This window comes from Chrysochloris asiatica, unplaced genomic scaffold, assembly GCF_000296735.1.
Source record: "Chrysochloris asiatica unplaced genomic scaffold, ChrAsi1.0 scaffold00006, whole genome shotgun sequence".
NCBI lineage: Eukaryota > Metazoa > Chordata > Mammalia > Afrosoricida > Chrysochloridae > Chrysochloris > Chrysochloris asiatica.
In genome coordinates, this window is record NW_006408524.1 from 19,670,674 (window position 1) to 19,683,238 (window position 12,565).

The 12,565-nt window shown below is 41.4% G+C and overlaps 1 pseudogene; it reads left to right on the forward strand.

The window, feature by feature from the left end:
• The first annotated feature begins 11,570 nt into the window (after positions 1–11,570).
• LOC102827052 lies at positions 11,571–11,984 on the forward strand (annotated as a pseudogene).
• The last annotated feature ends 581 nt before the right edge of the window (positions 11,985–12,565 follow it).

A 12,565-nucleotide genomic window follows, 5' to 3' on the forward strand; every position in this document is an offset into this window, starting at 1 on the left:
AAAGGTTGGAGATTAGAACCCAACAGCACTACAAAAGAAAACCTGGCAATCTGTTTCCATTAAGATTACAGCCAAGAAAAACCAGTGGAGCAGTTCTCCTCTGTAATGCAGAGGGTTCCCACGAGTTGGAATGAACTTGACAACAGTGGTTTTGTTTGTGTGCTTGGTTATTGATCTTTATAAATCTCTAGGTAAAGAGACTTCCAGGTATTGGTGGGAAAAGAGATATCCAGACTCGTAGTCCAATGTGAAACAGCTTGGAGGGAGCAGAAAAGAATCTGTGTTATGAAGAAAGATTTGCAATTTAATACCAATCTTCACCCAAGAAACTCACTGCTATCAAGCCAGTTCCGACTCAGTGATTCTTTATAGGGATTCCAAGGCTCTAGATCTTCATGGGAGCTGAAAGCCTCATCTGTCTTCCATGGAGTGACTGGTGGGTTCAACAACTAACCTTGTGCTTAGCTTAGCAGTCCAGTGATCATTCTACAGCCAGAGTCCTGGTGTGGTGCTGTGGGTTAATGCGCCGGACTGCAAAGCCGTTTGAACTGCAAGGTCGGTGATTCAAGCTCACCAGTCGCTCCTTGGAAACCCTGTATAGGGTCGCTATGGGTCGGATCTGACTCGACAGCACTTGACAACAACAACCAGGGCTCTTTAGCCTTCCCCACACCCTGCCAAATTACTTGCTGTGTGACTTGAGACAAATCACATTCATGCTCTGAGCTTCAGTTTCCTGAATTTTTAAAATAGAGATATAATACCAATATTTCTGAAACCCGCTGCCGTAGGTCAATTTTGACTTAAAACAAACCTATAGGATGGAGTACCACTGCTTCCATCATAGGGTTTCCAAGAATGTAAATCGTTATAGAACCAAACTGTGCTATCCTCACCATAATCATGCTCCGGGTCATTGTTGCTGACACCGTGTCAATCAATCTTGTTGGGAGTCTTTCTTTTTATCACTGACCTTCCACTTTTTCCAGCATGATGTCCTTCTCAAGAGACTGGTCCCTCCCTGACAATGTTCCCAATGTACGAGAGATGAGGTCTCACCATCTTCCCTTCTAAGGAACATTCTGGCTGTATTTCTTCCATGACAAATTTATTTGTTATTCTGGAAGTCCACAATGTTTTCAATATTCTTTGCCAACACGGGATTCAAATGCATTATTTCTTCTCCAGTCTTCTTTATTCATTGTCCAACTTTCATGTGTGTATGAGGTGATTGAAAACACCATGGCTTGAATCAGGTGCACCTTAGTCCTCAAACTGACATCTTTGTTCTTTAACACTTAAAAGAGGTTTTTTTTTTTTTTTCAGATTTGCCCATGGCAGTATATCATTTGATTTCTTTTTTATTTTTTTCTCCAAAATTGTTAATAGCAACTTTATTGTTTCACTGGTAGAAAAAAAAATCATAACCATTTGATGCATCTTCCCCTAAATTTACAATAATGATGGTTTACATAAATTATATAGATCACAAACTTTCTTTTTTAGTGTCATTTGATTACTTGACTGCTGTTTCCATAAGTGTTAATGTGGATCCAAGCAAAATTAAATATTTGACAACTTCAATATTTTATCCATTTAACATGATGTTATTTATTGGCCCAGTTGTGAGGGTCTTCCTTTTCCTTACATTGAGTGAGGTGCAATCCATACTGAAGGTTGTAGTCTTTGGTCTTCATCAGTAAGTATTTTAAGCTGTCTTTGTTTCCAGGAAGCAAGGTAGTATCTTCTGCATATTGGAGGTTGTTAATGAGTCTTCCTCAAATCCTGATGCCATGTCCTTCTTCATAGAATCCAGTTTCTCATATCATTTGCTGAATGTTGCTGTTTTAGTTATTGTTAAGTGCTGTCGAGTCAGTTATGACTCATAGAAACCTTGTATAGGATTTCCGAGGAGGGTTTGAACTAATGATCTTTCAGTTAGCAGTCCAGTGCTTATCCTACAATGCCACACAGGACTCCACAGATTAAATAAGTATGGTGAAAGGATACAACCCTGGTGCACACTTTTCCTAATTTTAAACCATTCAGTATCCTTGTTCCAATGAGTTCCTCTTGGTCTATAGCAACAACAACAACTTGAGGGTCCTCAAGAGTACAACTAAGTGTTCTGGAATGCCCATTCTTCACAATGCTATCTATAGGTTGTCATGATTCACATATTCTAAAGCCTTTGCATAGTCAATAAAGTAGAAGTAAACTTTTTTCTGGTATTCTTGGTTTCAGCCAAGATCCACCTGATGTCCGCAATGATACGCCTTGGTCCATGTCTTCTTTCGAATCCAGCTTGAATTTCTGACAGCTCCTTGTCTATGTATTGCTGAAACCATTTTTGAATTATCTCCAGTAAAATGTTATTTGCTTGTGATATTAATGATATTATTTGATGATTTCCATACTATATTGGATCACCTTTCTTTGAAATGGGAACCAATATGGATCTCTACCAATCAATTGGCCAGGTTGTCTAAATTTCTTGGCATAAGTGAGTGAACGCCTCCAGTGCTTCATCACGTTATTGAAAGGTTTCCATTTGTATTTTGTCAATTCCTGGAACCTTGCTTTTGCCAATGCAAAATAAGGTTGAACTTCTCCCAAAAGTATGATGGGTTCTTGATCGTATGCTATCTTTTAAAATCATACACCATCAATCAACTATTTTTGGTACAGCGACACTGTGTATTGCTTTCATCTTCTTTTCATGTTTTCTGCATCAGTCAATATTTTTCCTCATAGCTTGAATTTTCCTTCAGTTTTTTTTTCAGCTTGAAACTTGTATTCCCTTTGGGCTTTGTAGCTCCAGGTCTTGCAACCTTTTATATATATATTAATGTTTTATTGTGGAATATGTGATACTTTACATGGGAGAACATTGGCTGTACATTCATCCTATTGTATACCATCTCATTTCCATGGTTACAATCCCCTCCATGTATCATCAACCAACCAGAGGGTATACCCTGCAAGCCTGCCCCCAGTTGTCAGCACACAGCCCCTCTTCTTCTCTGGGTCTAGAGTCCCCAGCTGCTCCATCTCTCCACATCATCACCTCTGCCTCTATCTCTGGCATCACTGCTTCTCTGGGTAGGGTCTCGCTTGCTCTTCTCCCTTGATGGTCCCAAGGACCTTCTTTGAAATATTTTGTAGAACTCTTTTACCTCCTCATTTCATTTGCTTTAGCTTCTCTATGATCAAGAGTAAGTTTCAGAATCTCTTGTGACATCCATTTTGGTATTTTCTTTCTTTCTGGTCTTTTTAATGATCTTTGCTGTCTACTTGTACATTGTTCTTGATGTCATCCCACAACTCTTATGATCTTTGATGATTCGTGTCTAATGTATCAAATCTGTTCTTGAGATGGTCTTTAAATTCTGATGGGATATGTTCAAAGTCATATTTTGGCTCTTGTGTGTTTGTTTTAAATTTCTTCAGCTTCAGCCTGAATTTGCCTATGAGCAATCGGTGGTCTATTCTACAGTCAGTAGCCTGTCTGTGTTGATAGGGAATAGAACAGAGATGTTCAGTTTTTGAACATCTTGTTTGCAATGTTGTTAGTGTAGTTCTGAGATAATATGTGCAATCTCAGTGAAAGATGGGAACATAAAGATGTGCCCTGGACCAAGAAGCCCTATTCCCCTACCCCATCGTCTTCTGTGTTGTTTTTGGTGTTAGGTGCCATCGAGTTGGTACCGACTCACAGTGACCTATCCACAACAGATGAAACACTGCCTGGTCCTGGACACAATCATTGCTACGTCTGAGCCCATTGCTGCTGCCACTGTGCCAATCCATCTCTTTGGGGGCCTTCCTCTTTTTCTCTGATCCTCCTCTTTAGCAAACATGATATTTTTCTCTAGTGACTGGTCCCTCCTGATAATATGTCCAAAGTATGAGAGACCAAGTTTGGCCATCCTGACTTCTTCTTCCATTTATTTGCAATATTCAAGAACACTCTTACCTTTGCACTTCATGCCAGAACACTTGTCACTCAGGAAGGAGCACGCCTTCTGAACATCCCCTTTTAACTTTGTGTCTCAGTGTAGACACACAGCTTTGCAAAGAAGCGGATATTGCCCAAGATCTTTTTGCATTTTCAAAAGGAGAAACTGTAGCTCCATCACCTAGCTGTTTCCTCAACTCTAAACATTGGTTTTCCTCCTACCTTTTCCCATGTCTCTTTGCATAGTTAGGTGCAATGAGGATCCATTTTGCAAAGAATGCACACAGACTTCTTTTCTTCTCTCATATTTCTTTGCTAGAACCATTTTTGAATTATCTCCAGTAAAATCTTATTTACTTGTGATATTAATGATATTATTATGGTCAAGACGTCATTTTAGCCGATCTCCTCATCTGAAAACAATCTATTAGACTAATTTGAGTTTCAGACATTTCTGAGAGTCTTTCAAAACCTTATGATAATGGATTGGACACTGCTATGGTTTGAATTGTATCTCCCCTTCAAAAGTCCTAATCCCCATACATGTGAATGGGAACTTGTTTAGAAAGAAAATTCTTCTTCTGTTATCAGCCCAATTAAATGATGTCATAGTAGAATATGTGGCTGCTGTTGTGTGCTATCAAGTCGGCTCTGACTCATAGCATCCCTGTATAGGGTATCTGAAAGCAGCTGGTGCATTCTGTCAACTTTGCAAAGACCAGTTCAGTACTTTCCCTACAGAGCCATACCAGACGCTTATACTCCAGTATGTTGTGAAGTACCTTAGAGTTATTCCTGACTCATAGCGACTCTGTATAAGGTTTCCAAGGAGCGACTTTAACCATGGACCTTGCGATTAGCAGTTCAGTGCTTATTCTACAGCTTCACACCAGGACACCACACCAGAGTATAGTGGGTTCTGTCCTCTCTCCTTCTGAGTGGTGTCCTATAAAAAGAGTGGGGGACAGAAAGGGAGTCGCACACACGAGAATTCATCTGCAATCCAAGCAATGGCAAGATGTGACCAGCACTTCTCAAGCTGAAAGAGACACAGAAGGATTTTCTCCTACATTTGTCAGAGAGAGAGCATGGTCCTGTGGATGCCCTGGATATGGACTTCTAACTCTCACAACTCTGTGAAAACAAATTTATGTTCTTTAAGCAATCCACACATAACATTTTACTACGACAACCAAAGGAATCAAACATAACCCAAGGCTTCAAAAAAATGATCTGTAAAATTAACCCTAAAGTCATCATCTCATGGTCCTCAAATGCCTTTATTGTGTTCATTACATATTTAAGTGTTTGTCCCTAAAGTTTTGTAGATGTACAAGAGGGCTACACCAGAATCAGTAAGGAGCATAGTGCGGTCCACTGCCAACTGCTTCCCTCGATCATTACTCATCTGTTCAAGGATGGCTTCTGTCTTCCTCTACATGAGCTTGTTTTCTACTTCACCTACCTGTCCATGTGAGTTAAAGTGAACTTCTCATTCTCTATATCCTCTAAGTAGGCAAGAAAGTATGTTCAGAGCTGTGTGTGTGTGAATTTTGTTTTAGACAACTATACACAATAAGAACTTGCATCTTAATCATACTTCGTAGGTTTCGAGAAATTTTATTTAAAGTCTAACTTGAACATTCACATGAATAGGAATAAAAGGAAGATTAAAACATTTTAAATCATGTGACCAATAAATAGAAACACCTGAACCAAAAATGTTTTGTAAATCTTAGTCTAATGATCTTTCTAAAATATCACCCTGAATCTCCTATATCAAGTTCCTGCTGGGACTGATGTCCCATGATGCCCATTTAGGTTACAATCAACCCTGGTGTTGGGTGTGTCCAGAATGTTCTGTGACTTAAAAGAGCAGCCTTATGAAATAGTAGGGTGTCATTCCATTTCTTCAGAGGTCAGGAATCTCGTAAGTTCTTTCAACTTTCCAGAACATAGTCCTAAACTCAGAGTCAAAGCCAAAGAAATACTCCATTATAAGATACTTAACAAAAGTGATTAAATAGCCTGTTAGGAGTCATTGGTTCTCAGGGGATGTAACAATGAGGGATCGTTTACTCACTCAGATTCCAAGCAGGGCATCACTCTTGTATCCCAATGAATGTGGTTCCCATCAGAAGAGAACCTGAAAGAACAGCACACAGAGGTGTAGTGAAGAACAACAGTCAGCTCATTCTCTTATCCCTGTGAGCACTTAGAGCAGGAGGAGATGAGCTTCCCCACAGGTCATGGAACAGTCTGATGAGTGGTGGCATGGAATATTTCATGCAAGCATTTAGCTCAGCTACAAATATGCAAAGCAAGAAATCACAGGAGAAATAACCACCACAGTGGCATTGCTTCCTTGTAGCCAAATGAGAGAAAAAAAGACCAATGGCTTTTTCCAGCCATTATACCTTGTATTAACAATAATATTATCAAAAACTGATCATTTAATAATATTAACAATATTTAAAAAGATCCTGATGATGGTAACAGTGATAACGAAATGTTGATTTATGTTCTTCCTTTGGCTCATTTATAATTGTAACCTAAGAAATATCTGACAGAGCAGGGTTGGGATGGGTCACAGAGATTACTGTGGCCTACAGGGTGTGATGCAGTAGGATCAGTACTGGACTGTGAACCACAGGTTGGCAATTCAAATCCACCAGTTGCTCCTTAGAAACCCTATACAGGGTTGCTATGAGTCAGAAGAGACTCAATGGCATTTAACAACAACAACAACAGACACTGAGGCAGAGTCTGGCTCTTGTTTCTCCATGGCTAAGTGGTTCTTCTTCAGTCACGCTTACACTGGTCATTGGATGGGAAGACATAGAGGGTTGAGATTCAGTGTGAGCTAAGGTCAGAGGCAAAGAATGGTGTTCGAGTCTCTCTATTCTAAGCCAGTCTTCTACATGAACCAGTATAACATACCAGGCAAGTACATTGTAGTTTTGGATCTGTAGTAAGTTGAAAAATAAATAAATCCAGTTGCTGTTGAGTTGATTCTAGCTTAGAGCAACATGGTGTGCTACAGAGTAGAATGCCTATGTAGGATTTCCTCACTGTCATCTTTATGGCAGAAAGACCAGGCCTTTCTTCCATAGCACTCCTAAGAGGGTTCTAATCACCAACTTTCAGGACTGTAGTTGAGCATAAACCATTTGTACCACCCAGGGACCTTTAAATTAGTGGAATACAACTTTCTTCCTGGACCATACACACATATAAAACATAGATTTATGTGGAAACTGTGAATGTGACCTTATTTGGGAAAAGGATGCTGCAACCATAATTAATTAAAGGCCTTGATGAGACCACCCTGGACTATCTAGATGGGCCCTAAATCTGATGAGAGACATTCTTTTAAGAAGAAGACAAGACACAGACTGAGAAGAAAGCCACATGAGAGCTGCAGAGGAGAAGGGCATGTGAAGACAGACAGAGAGGTGGATGGAGGCAGAGATTACAGCTATGTACCAAGTCTTGCTGGCTGTCAGAGCAGCAGGGAATAGATTCTGCCTCCGAGTCTCTGGAAAGAATCAATCCTGCTCACACCTATGTTTCAGACTTCTGGCCTCCAGAACTGAGTGTCTGTTGTTTGTTAAAGAAACTAATACAAGGTCTCAACAAATCCTTATAAGAAATCATTCCCAATGCCAGTCTTGGCTTGGATCAATGAAAATGCTATGGAATACAACAGAATAGTGTGCCACAAACAGCGCTGGATGATGTGCCCCCTGAACTGGAAGGTACTACAAATACGTAGCAGCCTTAACAGCACATAAGCATGTCAACAATTATGAAAAGGGCTCAGGACTGGGCAGTGTTTCTGCTCTATTGTGTATCACAAGTCAGAGCCGACAACAGGCAATTCACAGCAGCAACAACAAAAGGCTCCTTACTCCTTCAAGATGGTTGGCAACCCACAATAAATCAGAAAAGTCAGAGGTCAAAGTCGTTCTTTTTATTTATTGATGTGCAAATGAATGAAAGACCAACCCATTAAAAAAGAATCAGAATGCCAATCAAAGGAAGAGCAAGCCCTATCTTTGCAGGACCTACATAAGGCCTCCATCCAAAATGCCATCCTGAAGGGCTTTTTTTTCCTGAGGATGTGTTACGTGCTCTTGTTTCCAACCTGGCACCGACGTAGTTAAAGCTGCACCATTTGCTGTGTGAGGCTTTGATTCTGCTGACTTTATTTCAAGCAATCAAAAATATCTAATTTGCATTCACATTCACATCAGTGGTCCATATGTTAGCCCTGTTTAAAAGCTATAGGCTTGCATTCATTATGAAAGACTTGGCTCCCCTTATCTTTTCACTTGAAAATTATGGAGATACTGTCGCCACAAAGGGTTATATTTAGCAAAGACACAGCATCTCAGTGTACGTGGGTGCGGATGTGTTTCTGCCGTGTCTGTGTGTCTGAAGGAGATCTGATATTTGCATCTTCCTCCAAAAGATCTGATAACATTCAAAATAGGAAGATGACGAACCACCCCAATCTCCAGCCATTTCGTACGTGACAGTACAGCCTCCTACCCAAGGCATCATCAAAACACGGCGATGCAATATGTCTGTGCTCATGATTCTAGACCACACACCGAGCCCTGAGAAGCAGGCCTCACAGGAGAGCTACAGTGAAAATTTCACTTTCTTGAGAAGGGGCCTAGCCAGGGTTTGCTCCTAGGTTCAATAGCATCTCAATGATATTCCATTTACCAGTGGGAAGGGCTTGTCTGTGTTATATACTTCTATTTGTCAAAAATTAACTGAGAGCCAACTATGGGATAAACACTCTTCTATGTAATGTCACAAGGAGCTCTGGTAGCGTAGTGGTTACGAATCGGGCTGCAAACTGTAAGGTCAGCAGTTTGAAACTACCAGCTGTTCCGCAGGAGAAAGAGGAGGCTTTCTGTTCCCGTAAAGATTTGCAGCCTCAGAAACCCTGTACAGTGTCGCTATGAGTCGGAACCGACTCCAGGGCACATAACAACAAATGTAATGTCACAGAGATTTGTAATGAGGGCTTCTTCCTTGTAAAGAACTTACAGGATACTGGAAAATATGAGACGAGTTTTCCAACAATTACGACTCATATAGTTATTTGGAAAATGCTTATGCAGGTATTTGCTTACTAGCTGCCAGTTGATATATGGTGATGGTTTGCATGTTTTGCATGTTATGATGCTGGAAGCTATGTCACTAATATGTCAAACATCAGGAGAGTCACCCATATGGACAACTTTCAGTAGAGCTTCCAAACTAAGACAGATTATGAAGAAAGGCCTGGTGAACTCCTCCTGAAAATGAAATATTGGAGAAGTTATGGATCACAATAGAACATTGTCCAATCTAGTGCTGGAAGATGAGTCCCTTAGGTTGGAAGGCAATTCAGATACAAAGTGGATAAAATAAAGGGCTCGAGCATACCAATGATTGTGAGCTGCACAGACTCCAGCAGTGTTTTCTTCTGTCGTACATGGGTTGTCATGAGTCAACTGGAAGACAACTAACAACATAGTGATGTGCAAAGTGCTGGGGGTACACTAAAGGAGACTGATTTCAACTTCCTGGATATTCAAACCAACAGACAGGACTCAGTGGGCAGCAGCATCACAGAGCTGGCCACTTTTGACCTGAGCGTTGAGGAAGGAACTCATGGTTCATGGTTGGAGAATTAGAGAAAAGGATGGAACAAAGATGTGAGTTCAAATAGTACTGTATAGCAGATGCTATTTGCATGGGCATCCTTTGCCCCCAATTGTAGCAGAAACAAAAGAGGCAATGGCTAGGGTGTGTACAACCACCAACAATAGTCTCATTGTACTCTGCAAATATGCAAGTAACTGATGAATGTGGTTGCCTAATCAAGTGGAAACATGGGGACTGAAGAAAGAAGTTGAAAGTCTTTTTTTTTTTTTTTTTTTTTTTACTTTGTATCTTTTTACCTTGCTTAGATTATTTTTCATACTCTGTGTAGGTATTACTATTTAAATAGAACTTTGGAAAGATATTTTGAATTGATAAAGTCTAAACAACATTCTGTTCTACTACATTCATGGATATCTTTGCAGCAAAGGTAAATACCTGTATACAAGTACTCTCTGTCAAACCTTTATATATATTTGTGGGCAGACTTATAGACTCCTATTGTCCCTCTCACACCCATTTATCCTGGGTGTTTATCCATGCAACTGCCCATGTTGTTGTTGATATATGCTGTGGAGTCAGTTCAGACTCAGCGACCCTGTACAAGGTTTTTGAGGCTATAAATCTTTACAGGAGCAGAAAGCCTCATCTTTCTCCCATGGAACAGCTGGTAGTTTCGAACTGCTGACCCTGAGGTTGGCAGCCCAATTCGTAACCTCTACACTACCAGAGCTCCTTGCAACTGCCCATAGAGCACCGTTATTGTAGGACTGTGTGTACAACAGGATTTATCTCGGTTGCCTTCAATCCTTGTACTCCTACCCGTATCTTCCTTTGCCCCCATCAGTTTTTTTTGGCCAATCTACCTCTTATTGTATACTCCTTTATCCATGTTAACTTATGTCTACCCAGCCAGTGAACTACCTACTGCTTGCCTCCCACCCCTGGTAACCATCAAAGACTGGTTTTCTTTTTACTGTGAAAACTTTTGCTTGACTTTTTATAATAGTGGTCTCATACAATATTTGTTCTTTTGTGATTGAGTAATTTCACTCAGCATAATGCTCTTTGGTAGTGTCATGAGTTACATGTTAGACTGTTAAGCACAGGGTTGGTGGTTTGACTCCACCAGCTATTCTGAACAAGAAAGATGAGGCTCAGGGTCGCTATGAGTAGGAACGGACTCAGCACACAACAACAACAACAACAATGTTTTCCAGGTTCATCTGTTATGAGGTGTTTTTCAGATTCATCATTTTCTTCAGCACTGCACAGTATTCCACTGTGTCTATGCACCAAAGTTGTTTACCTATTCTTCCATTGATAAGATTTAGGCTGTTGCTATCTTTCTGCTATTGTGAATAGAGCTGCAATGAACATTGGTGTGCATATATCTGTTCATGTTGTGGTTCTTATTTCTCTAGGATACAAGCCAAGTAGAGGGATTTCTGCATAATATGGTATTTTTATTTCCAGATTTTTGAAGAAGTGCCATACTGTTTTCCACAGTGATTTCACCATTTTACAATTTCACCAGCCATGTACAAGGGTTCCAGTCTGTCTATCCCCTTGCCAGCATTTGTTGTTGAACTTTGCTTTTAATGCTAGGGTGAGATGATGTGGTGGAGTGAATTATGTAATGTCTTTTCTAGCAATAGTCTGTAACTCCCACCAAACAACATTTTGCCTTGCTGGTTCAGCTGTGGATGTTAACAGAGTTGATTCTAATTGTAAAAACTTGAAATGCTAGCATGGGTATAAAATGAACCATTTTTATGGAGCAAGGAAGTGGCGGTGTGAGGGCTGCTGCACAGCTAGGAGAGTCGTGGTCTGGGCAGCTCCGAGTGCCCCAAGCTCTCCGCCTCCCGCATGTCCGCCAGCTGGAGGCAGCCGGAGCTGAGCCCATGGTCCCAGCAGCAGCACCAAGAGCAGCCTCAGTAACAGCTCCATGGCCAGGTGGAACACCCACATGGACAACCTCATGGCGGACGGTACCTGTGAGGACGTGGCCATTGTGGACTCGCCCTCTGTCTAGGCCTGTGTCACTGGGAAAACGTTCGTTAATATCACGCCAGCTGAGGTTGCAGTTCTGGTTGGCAAAGATGGATCAAGTATTTTTGTGAATGGGCTGACACTTGGGGGCCAGAAATGCTCTGTGATCCGGGACTCACTGCTGCTGGACGGGGAATATACCATGGATCTTTGCACCAAGAGCACTGGCGGAGCTCCTACCTTCAACCTCACTGTTACCCTGACTGCCAAGACGCTAGGCCAGCTGATGGGCAAAGAAGGTGTCCACAGTAGTTTGATCAACAAGAAATGTTATGAAATGGCCTCCCACCTGTGGTGTGCTCAGTACTGACCTCGAATGCCCCTTCTTCCTACCACTTCACACTGCTTTTCCACCCCTCTCCGCGGTAGAAAGATGAGGTGTTCTGCTCCCGTAAAGATTTACAGCCTCCTAAACCCTGTACAGGGTCGCTATGAGTCGGAAACGACTCCACATCACATAACCACCACCACCACCTTCCCATACACACACATACACCATTTTTATTTTGGGGGCCATCACCCCACACCCCTTATTGCTTCCAAAACCATATGGGGTGGGGGACAGGGCTGGATGGACAGACACCTCCCCCTATTCATACTCCCCCACCCCCACAACCCTCCTCATCCCCCAACCCCACCCCGTGTGTGGTTGGAAAAAAAAAATTTTTTTTTCTGAATTAAAAAGATTCTACTAACAAACAACAACAACAACAACAACAAAAAAGAGGCATCTCAGAAGTAGAATGAAGCAGTGGGGGGCGGGACGGGCGTGGAGATCTCACTTCTATAAAAGAAGATGAGTGCATCCTTTAGACGCTGAGATCCCTGCACATTGAACTTACTGGCCCAGGGACAGAAAGCTGTGACACCAAAGGAATGGTAGAGGAGGAG